Source organism: Solanum verrucosum, unplaced genomic scaffold (assembly GCF_900185275.1).
Source record: "Solanum verrucosum unplaced genomic scaffold, falcon-dt-bn FXZP01000084.1, whole genome shotgun sequence".
NCBI classification, from domain to species: domain Eukaryota; kingdom Viridiplantae; phylum Streptophyta; class Magnoliopsida; order Solanales; family Solanaceae; genus Solanum; species Solanum verrucosum.
In genome coordinates, this window is record NW_026019846.1 from 2085656 (window position 1) to 2096796 (window position 11141).

Genomic DNA, 11141 nt, shown 5'->3' on the forward strand with positions numbered 1-11141 from the left:
AAATATTCCTATGCTCTTTTAATTGTGTAGTTCAATAAAGGAAAAATTGTATAAAATAGTAAATTATTAATTCAAATTAAATGTTATAACCATAGTTTGATTTAATTGTAACCCGTAGCAAACTGTTGTCATTCGCCTCTCTCCTTGAAATTCTCACTCGCCACTCTCATTTTCTCGCTGGCAGTCTCTCCCTCACCTCTCTCACTGTTATACAAACACAAATGTAAAAAATGTGTTTGTGTTTATATAAAGTGAGAGAAAACTGTATATATACATATCTTTTCGTTCGCCTCTCTCCCCAGAGAATCTTGCTCGCCACTCTCTCAGATCTCGCTCGCCACTCTCACTTTATACAAACACAAATGTATAATTTGCATTTGTGTTTGTATAAAGCGAGATAAAATTGTATATACAAATACAAATACATATATTTTCGTCCTATACACTTATAAGTATACAAATACAGATTTTTTCCTGCCCAGTTTTCTTTTGTCTTTCTCTCTTTCTCACTTTATAAAAACACAGATTATACAATTGATTCTTTTGTATATGTATACCGAAACAGATTATACAATTGATTCTTTTGTATATATATACCGAAATATACATATTAATAGTCATAGCAAACATAAAATTTGTTATGGAGCGCAATTATACAAACTATAGTTATAGCATACAAATATAATTTTTATGTTTGTTAAACCTAAAATTTACTCTTAAATAAATGAGACAAGTTGAGCGGGTCTATATAGTAGCCATACTTGAACGCGTACATGCTTACGTAACTCTAAAATTCTAAAAATGCATGACAAATGTATTTTAATGTCCTACTTCAAAAGATTTCATGTTTAATTTAATATCGTCATATAAATCGAAACAAAGAATATTATTCATTCAAATAAAAGACTACCACAATAAATATGGTTTACTTCATCAGAGAAGGCCAATAAAAGAATAAAACAATCTCCAAGTGGGCGTTTATTGCCACGAAATTGAAAGAGAATGTGTTTTGGACTTCTGAAAAGTTAAAATTCAAACTTGGTAGAACGAGTGGAAGATCATGTGGCAAACTTGACAAAGACCATTTAAAAAATAAAAAAAAAACAAGTGGAAGAACATGTGGCTCTTTAATATCATCGCATGTTTGGTGAAATTATTTCATTTAATTTTCAATTAACTAAAATCAATTGCTACAATAAAAGTGACATTTAGTGATAATAGTTCTTTTTTTAATGGTAATTGGGTTAAATATCATTGTATTCAGAGTTGTTAAAAAATTATTAACGATATTTATGTGAAAAAATTAAAGATGATATTTTGGAATAGTATTTATTAGTTTCCAGAATAGTTTAGTGTAGTATTTAAGATAAGAATGTTGTAGAAATATCTAGATATTCTAGAGTAGAAGATAAAGTTACTAGAATTTTCTTGTAGATATTTTAGAGATGATATTTATAGAAAATAATCGAACAGTTTAGATCTTGTTGTATCTAGAACGATCCATAGATAAGGATAAATAGGACATGTTCTTGTACATTGGTATCAAACCCAATTCAACCCAAACCCAAATCAATAAAATTCAAGAAGTCTTCATTTATAACCGAGTTCTTCTTTCCGAAATGGGCCTTCGACTTTCTGGCTTCCTCTTATTTAGTTAAATTTTCCGATCTTAGTTAACGATTTTGAGCTAGCAGAAGGTTTCTTGATTATATTTTACTTCTGCTATTCTCTACAATTTATATAGAGTGTTGATTATAAATCTTTTATTTATCACTAAATATAATCACTAAATAATTAAAGAAACCTATATTTATTATTATCGCTAAATATAATCACATAATAATTACCAATAAATCTTTGATTAAGAAAAAGATAAGAACAAATTTTAATTTTCAAAAATCAAATCAAAATATATTCTAAAATATAGACAAAAATTGACACAAAGGTTGTAGAATTTATGAGTGTGTGGTTGGCTTTGATTTTGGTTGGTAATTGACAGCCAAAACTTTTGGAGTTATTTAAGATACGTTGAAATTACAAAACGGCCTTTTCAATCTATAGGTGATCTGTCTACCAATAAATAATTGTGATATTAATAGAAATATTAAGAGTTTGTTTGGAAAGCCACTTAGTAACTGGAATTGATGTAATTACTAGGGTAGTAATTATCAGCCTAGTAATTACACTGTCTAGTAGTTACACTGACCTGTTTGGTTGCCACAGTGTAATTACACATGTTATGTTTGGATGTCACAATGTAATTACACATGTTCTGTTTGGATGTCACCGTGTAATTACACATGTTATGTTTGGATGCACAATTGCAATCATAAAATTATAATAAATTTTAAAAATAAAAATTAATTATTTAAATTTTTTACTAGATAAATAAGAAACTTTATAAATGACATTAAATTAAATATTTAAGATATATATTCTTTTTTGAAAATATATTAATTAATAAACATATTTTCTGTAACTAATATTATGAAAAAATAATTGATTTATATTTTTTCAAATTAATATATTTCAATTGAATTGATCGTAACAACTAAAAGTATGAAGTTTCTACGAATATCGTGAAATGCATGTTTGATAAAAAGAATAATATATAAATAAAATGTCATAAATTATTAAATGTTTGACAAAGATATAATCTATCAAGTCTAATTAAAAAATGACGTGCAATGTAAATTCAATATTACTAAAACAAATGAATCTGAAAATATAACATAGGTTATAAATTCAAAACAAAAAATTTAACATAATACTCTTATAACAAATTTCAACATAGCAATAAATATGATTTATTTTTATTTTTTCTTAATAAAGAAAACGTAAGTCTATAACCTTACTTAACAATAAATTCTATTTTAATTTAAAAATTAGAATATTAATAAAATTATGCTAATGAGAAAATAACCATGGCATAAAGAAATAGATAATACGAGAAAATTACATAAAATCACGTAAAGTAAGGTTGAGAACAAGAAGATAATGAAATATAATAATATAAAATAAAAAATAAACTTTTACAAATTTTTAGAATAAAAAAATAAAAAAAGAACTTAAAATAATAGAAGTAAAAAAAATAAAAACAAAATAAAAATAAAAATAGAAATTAAAAAAAGAAATTAAAAAGTAATCAGGTGGTAATTTGGTGTAATTACCAACAATTCACAGTCTCTGCCTGTGAATTGTAGAGTATAATTACCCCCTGCCAATTACACCTATTACCTGCTGACCAAGTAATTACATGTCCTTCCAAACAGGACAAGACAATGTAATTACACCAATTACACCAAATCCAATTACCAGTGTGTCCTTCCAAACAGGCCCTAAGAGAACGAGGACCAATTAAAATCATAACTTATCTTGAAGGGAAAACAAATCTAGTCTTGATGGTGATTAATTAGTTAAATGGACTTCTTCAAATAGTAATACAAGTCCATGACTAAGAGTCTAAGACAGGGGACCCCGGGGGAGATAAGGATGGGAGGGGATGGCGTCGGGTTAGGGAGGCGGTCTGAGGTAGAATTATTTGGATTAATCAGAGATTTCGTCCCGTCCCACTATTGAACAAGACAGATCGAGACGATATGAGATAGTGGGCTAACATGACGAGATTATTTTTTTTAAAAAAAAATCATTGAAATTTACAAGTGTAAATTATGATTTATATAACTTATTAAAGTTATTTTAAAATTTAATTCAAAAAATTTCAAATTTCAAAAAGCTAGACTTAAAATTTCGAATTTCAACTTGAAATATAAGATAAGTTAGCTAAGTAAGAAATTATTTACTAAAGTTGTGTAATTTGTTTGTTATTGTTTTTAAAAATTTAATTTTATAGTTTTCAAAAAGAGTTGAAATGAAAGAAAAAGACTTATAGTAAATAATATAGGACAATAATTAATGAAATTAATTTATTCAAATAAAACATAATGTGATATATATATATATATATATATATGTATGTATAGCTAAAAGGATAGTTTAGTCTTTTGTATCATATTTACATATTATAAATACCTCTTGTAATTGTTTAATGTATCTATTGAGATAGTTATTCTTTCATGGTATCAGATACTCAGGTGCTTTCTAACTCTTTTTGTCCTACGTATCATCATGATTTCATCTACCTCTCTCGGTACTCAAACCTTTTCTTCCTCTTCCATGACTACTATTCATATTGCACCTCCTATTCCAAGTTCCGTTGTTTCTGTTTCCAACATCAAAAAGTTGAATCCTACCACTCTTGATTATAGAGAAAAGACCCAAAATAGTCCCTCATCTTTGGGTTAAGACTCAAAGTCATCCTTGAGTTTTCACATGGAGCATTAATAGTCCTTCATGTTTGCAATATTGGTGCACTTTCGGTCCTCCTTCAAAATTTTGCCTATTTTTTAACATTGATTTTATTCATAATTTATGTATGGAATGTTTAATCATCATTTTATATATTTAGTAGAAATAATAACTCCATGTGAGAGATTGTGAGAAGAAAAACACCTTATTTTGTTTAGTAGAAATTGTATTGCAGGTAAAATCGAGAGGTTCATCACGACAATTTTCACGTACAATAGTACAAAATTTTCTTTTCTTGCAATGTCATATGTTAAAATGTTCTTAGTTTAGCTGGCTGCAGTAATATTTATACTGAACAAAACAATGTGTTCTACTTCTCACCTTCTCTCACATAGAGTTATTATTTCTACTAAATATATAAAAAGACGATGGGACATTCCTTATATAAAATTATGAACAAAATTAATGTTAAAAAATAGGCAAAAGTTTAGGGGAGAACCAAAAGTGCACCAATATTGAAAACATGAGGGACTATTAGTGCTCCATGTGAAAACTCAAGGATGACTTTGAATCTTAACCCAAAGACGAGGGACTATTTTGGGCCTTCTCTCCTTGATTATACAAACTACATGCTTTGGAGAGAGTTATTTATTTCTATGTTAAAATGATACGGTGTTTACGACCTCATCGATAGAAGTCATCCATGTCCAGAACCTACTCTTACAATGGAGAACGGAACTTCGACTATTAATTATGTTTTTCAACAATGGATCCAACTTGACTCAATTGTTTTGTCATGGATACCAGCCATAATTTCTTAAGAGATGCTTCAGGTTATTATTCGTCCTAACAGTAGTCTTACTGCTCGCGAGGCATAGCTACACATTGAACGTCTTTTTCTTGATCATGCTAGTTCCCAAACTCGCCAACTTAAGGTTCATTTCCATAACTTTAAGAAAGGTTCCCTTTCTATATGTGATTATGTGCACCACCTCAAATCCATTGTCGATGCCTTGATCAATTGATAATCCTATCTTTGATTTCGATCTTATTCTCCAAGTTCTTTCTGGCCTACCTTCTGAATATCTCTTTGTTATCACTTTAATCTCCACCAGAATTTCACTTCCTACTTTTCTTGAGACCAGATCTCTTTATTTCTTCATGAAACTCAACTAAATGGTCTTTCCTTTGCTGCATCAGATTCTTCTACTACCTTACTAGTTACAAGGAAATCGTTTTCTTAAGAACGTGGACGTGGAAGAAATTCTAATGGTGGTCGATATGCCAATGGTGGTCGTGGTAGATGCCACAACAACAACAATAAAAACAACATCTATCATATAAATTATTCCACTGCACCTCCCCTATTTGCTCCATGTCCAAATGCTTGTTTCATTCTAGGTCCAGCTCCGCACACTAGTGCTTCTTCTTTCTATCCTAGTTATCCGGTAGTGCATTCTCCTTTTCAATGCCTATTATGTTTTCAACCTACTCATACTGCAAAAGATTGTCCATCTCTTGGTTCTAAAACACTCTTTTCTGATCTTCAGTCTTTCTCCTCTGCACATTCATATACTCCGGCAGGTCATACTCCTAGGTATGTTGACACCGGAGCCTCTTCACACATGACACTCAATCTTTCATATCTCTCTTCTGTTCAGCCATATAATAATAATGATCGTGTTATGGTAGGTAATGATAATCAACTTCTCATCTCCTATATCGGTAATAATACATTCTCTATTCATTCTTCCACTTTCTCTCTAAAAAATGTTTTAGTTCTTCCACCTCTTTCTTGCAATTTATTAAGTGTTCATAAATTTACTTCAGAATATAAATGCTCAATAGACTTTGATGCTTTTGGTTTTTGACTTTAAGATGAAGAGAATTCTTCTCAGGTGCAATAGTTTGGGTCCCCTTTACTCTTTCTCTCCATCAAATCTTGCGGTTGCTGCTCATCATGCTTTTGCTGCTTCCCATGCTTCTCCAACTCTCTGGCATCGTCTTTTAGGTCACCCTACTATAGATGTTCTTTCTAGTCTAGTTAGAAATAATAATTTGCAATGTTCTTATGCGAAACATTAAGATTTTTTTTTGTAATGCCTGTTATCTTGGCAAGCACACTAAACTACCATTTAACTAATCTATATTTTCTTTTATGTCTTCAATTGAATTGATTCACAGTGATATTTGGACCTCCCCAATTCCCTCCTTTACTGATTTTCGTTACTATATTTTATTTCATGATGATTTTACTAAATTTACATGGGTGTTTCAAATTCTACGCAAATCAGAAGCATTTCTTCCGTTCAAAAACTTTTATTCTTATGTTTTAACTCAATTTTTGATCAAAATTAAATCACTACAGTGTGATGGAGCTTCCGAATATGTCAAACTTGCTTCTTTTTATTAGTTTTTAAATTCAAATGGTATATGTCTTCTCATTTCATGTCCATATACTCACTAGCAAAATGGTAAAGTCAAACGACTACATTGCACTATATTTAATATGCTTTGGTCTTTACTTTTTCAATCTTTTCTTCCATCTCAATTTTGGGTTCAAGCTCTTAATATTGTTGTCCATCTCTTAAATATTTTACCTTCTCACAAGCTCAAGTTTAAAACTCCTTGTGAACTTCTTTTTGGTAAATTACCCTCGTATCATCATTTATGTGTATTTGGTTGTTCTTGTTTTCCTATTCGTCATGATTATGTTCTACATAAGTTGAGTCCTCGATCTAAACATTGTATTTTCTTGGTTATCCTTCAAAATATAATGGTTTTAGGTTCTTTGATCCTTTAGAAAATAAAGTTTTTATTTCTCGTCATGTTATTTTTCAAGAGAACTTTTTTCATATCTTTTCTTAATTTCTAAGTGTATATCTCCAAACACTTCTTTCTCTTCCTTTAAAATCCCATCATCACTATCTTTTCCTTTTCTCACATCTGATGAGAGATCAACTTGCACTCATTTAGAGATCTTTTCTTTATGATTTTGTGACACTCAAAGTAGAGGAAGATGTTAATTCTGCTTTGAATTGTGTTGTTTCAGGTGTTTTGATGTTGGGAAAGAAAATGCTAATCAAAAGTGGAATCAAAGCTGAAAAAGAGCAAAGCCTGGAAGAAAAACAAGTCCAAGCTATCTCACCTGTGAAGCACTGGTCGCTTAAGCGAACTAGTCAACGAAGTCAACTGTCCGCTTAAGTGAGGACACGGGGTTCACTTTTGCGAACTAGGTCAAAAGGGCGGAGGTTGCTTAAGAAAACTTTAGTTCACTTTTGCGAAGGGCACTTTTGAGAGTGCACGCTCAATCCTAGTTTTTGATGTCCAGTCGATGCTCAAAAGAGATTGATTGACATGGAGAATTAGATTGATAATTACATTTTGACTTTGAATCTTCAATTTGAGATCGAAAGATCAAAGTTTAAGGTTTCATTGTTGGGTGGAAGGCTTCCTTTCAAGAGAGGTCTAAGTTAAGATAGTGGGTTCTTTTGTAGTTATGTGATTGAGACCGAAAGGAGATATACCAATAAAATGCTTTGAGATCGAAAGACAATTTAATGTAATTGATGATGACCTAGCCTACCCATTAATGATTGAATGATTGTGGATTGAATTGCAATGGATAGTTGAGTGTTGATTGAATCTCAAGTTTCCCAATTTCAATACATCCCTTGCTTGATCTCATTTTTGACCCCATTAGAAGTGTAGTTATAAATATTGCCTTCTAATTGATATTTGTGTACCTTGTATGACTAGGTTCAAGCTAGTATGTAGTTGGCCTGTATCTTTTCAATTTCTGTTATATTGTTCCTTAGGGAATTCGACCCCGACTCTTAGTTGAGTATTTTTATTGACGATGACTAGTTACTCTTTTAACTAGTTTTGGAGGGTGATTTGAGTGTTATCGAAAATGGCGTCGTTGTTGGGGAACAATTAGGCGTATTGAATTGATTTAGCATTTCTAGTTTACTTGTTTCTATCTAGATTGTGAATAGTTGTCTTTTATTTTTATTTTTTTGGATGCCTTTTTGTGATCACTACATCTTTTGGGTGTGGTATTCCCACCATTGACACATGGACTTTGAGCGAGTCAAGTGTGATAAGTCAATCGAGGTTTTGGAACGTGGAGGAAAAACTCAGTTGGGGCAAGAAAGCTCTATGCCTTCTCTTTATAGAAATGGAAAGGTTTCGAAAAAGGTACCTAGCTCGATGCTATGACATGGTTGACCTTGAATTTGGACTTGCTACTCTTAGCACTAAGGTGAGAGAAATTGTGAGGGTGAAAACTCCTCATTATCCAATTACCAAAAATAACGAAGAAGAGTCTCACGACTTGCACCTTGCTTGGTGTGATGAGACGTTCCAGTTTATTTTCGGAGATGAATGGTTTGAAATCGAGTCAAGCGAAGAGGTGAAGGTGGATATAGAAGATATCTTGAGCTTGTGCAATCAACCCAAAGCAATAAAATCAAATAAGCTGAAATAAGTAGCATGATACTAGAGTTGCAAGTAAAAGCAAAAAGGATCCTATTTGGCAAGTTTAGTTCATGTAAAGAGGAGAGTGTCACTCACTTAAAGGCCATGAATTATGAAGTTAAATGCTCACGTGGCCTAGTAACCCTTTCACTCTTGCCCTATGATCCAAAGAGAAAGCATGATTCGAAGTTGGGTAAGAGATTCGAGTCTTCAAAGTGGAGAGATCGGGTGAAACGCTTAATGCTCTCTTGCACTCCTCATGCTCTTCGGAGTAAAATTGATCTCAAGTTAGGGAGACACTTCATTGCCTCGAAATGGAAACACAAAGGGTGATGTAACCGGCTTTGCGTCGCGCCACGATATTAAATTATGCGCTTGATAGGAGACACCTCATTGGTATAACTTAGTTTAATTTTGAGTTTTTAATTTCTATATTAGGTTTAAATTTTTTATTTTTGACTAGTTATCATGATTTTGGAGTTTTGGAGTTAATTCGAACAGGTTTGGAGGCATGAATCTTGAAAGAAATGAAGTTTGGAGCTAAAACCCCGTTGGAAAATGACTTGGGAGGCATTTTGGGTGCCCAATGACACTGGGTGAATCGCCTAATGGACCCCCGAGCTCGCACAATTGGACAGTGAGTAGCTTTGAAAAAATGGCCTTAGAAGTCGCCAAAGCGAACGAGGTTCGCTTAAGCAAAGTCCGCAAACGTGGCTCCCTATCACAAAAGCTATCATCGCTTAAGTGAACACCGAACTTTTAGCAGCAGTCACAAAAACGACCAAATGTCACTTAAGCGAAGGTAAGGCATTTCAAATGGCAGTTTAAGGGATTCAAACGGACAAAACTCACAAAATAAAAGGTCCAACTTATTGTTCTCCTTCTTCACTTGTTCCAAAATGATTCCAACCTCTTGGTGTTCATTGTACAAACACAATCCGGTAGGGGTGTGCATCGGTCGGTTTGGTTCGATTTTATGTATTATCGATTCAGTTTATTGGTTTTTGATTTTTAAATTTATTAAATCAATAACCAAACCAATAAGAGATTTTTATCGGTTTTGGATATCGATTTTGGTCCTTAACGGTTCGGTTTTTGGTTTAACCAATAAGAGAATACTTATAAAATAAATATATGACTTCTCTACTAAATTATACGCGACAACACAATAATGTAATGAAAAAACTATACAAGTGTAACACAAAGAGAAATTAAGAGGAATATGGTATTTAGTTTAGATTTTGACGTTTTGTATAATGTGAAATTGTGAACTAAAAGTTACTTTGAAGTGTGAATTAAAGGCAAAAGGATAAAGAGAGTAACTAGTAAGGTATTGAGATTAATAAATAATATTTATGTACAAGTAAATGTAGTAAATTACCAGTCTTAATGGGTTATCAGTTTACCTAATAACCCAATATTAAAAATAAATACCGAACCAATAACCCGATAATATTTTTTTTATAAAACCATTAAAAACCCGTTAATCCAATAACCCAATAATAATAAACCAATAACACTTTTTGATCGATTCGGTTTTTGGACACCCCTACAATCCGGTATGTTTTTCTCACTTTTACTCTCTTAAAGTGGTAATAATCATTATTATTTTTTTGATCGCTTTGTTGAAAGTTGGGGGGGGGGGGGGGTAGTTAGTGAGTAGTAACTTCTTTAACTTGGGGGATAAAATTGTGATTGTGTTGTCTAAATTGTTAAATGCATGTGTTTGGGATGATTAGAAATATTTTTTTTTGGACAAATTACTTAACTACACTCCTTTACTTACCTTAATATCCATTTATCCCTACTTATTTCAAAAATTTCAAAAATCCCTTATTTACCTATGTATCCCGCATGTATCCCGTGCACAACGCTATGTATCCCGCTATGTGGAATGTATCAAACCTAATGTATCCCGTGCACAACGCTATGTATCCCGCTATGTGGAATGTATCAAACCTAATGCATCCCGTGCACAACGCTATGTATCCCGCTATGTGGAATGTATCAAACCTAATGTATCTCGTGCACAACGCTATGTATCCCGCGACATCATTTTTAAGGAATTTTTGATAAATAAAAAATTCGAAGGGATAAGATGTTATTTAGTACTTATAATATGTGATTCCTATAATTTATACTTTTTTTTTTTTAATCAAAACCCAAAGGGCCACATATACTAAATTAATGAAGTCTGTACAAAGGTGAGTTTAGCCAACAGTGCTAAACCCCAAAAATGTTCAGAAAATGAAAAAAGCAAGGAAAAAACCAAAATAAGAAAGTAAATGAAAAGGGAAATAGGAAAAGAGGAAAGTGGAAATTGAAGAGCCTTTCTATCATCTAGATGAAGACTA

At 31.9% G+C, this 11141-nt stretch overlaps 1 protein-coding gene across 3 annotated transcripts in view; it reads left to right on the forward strand.

Moving 5' to 3' along the window:
* Nucleotides 1-11141, forward strand: part of LOC125816838 (chromatin remodeling protein EBS-like) — a 950056-nt gene that overhangs the window by 857525 nt on the left and 81390 nt on the right. The window lies entirely within an intron of this gene.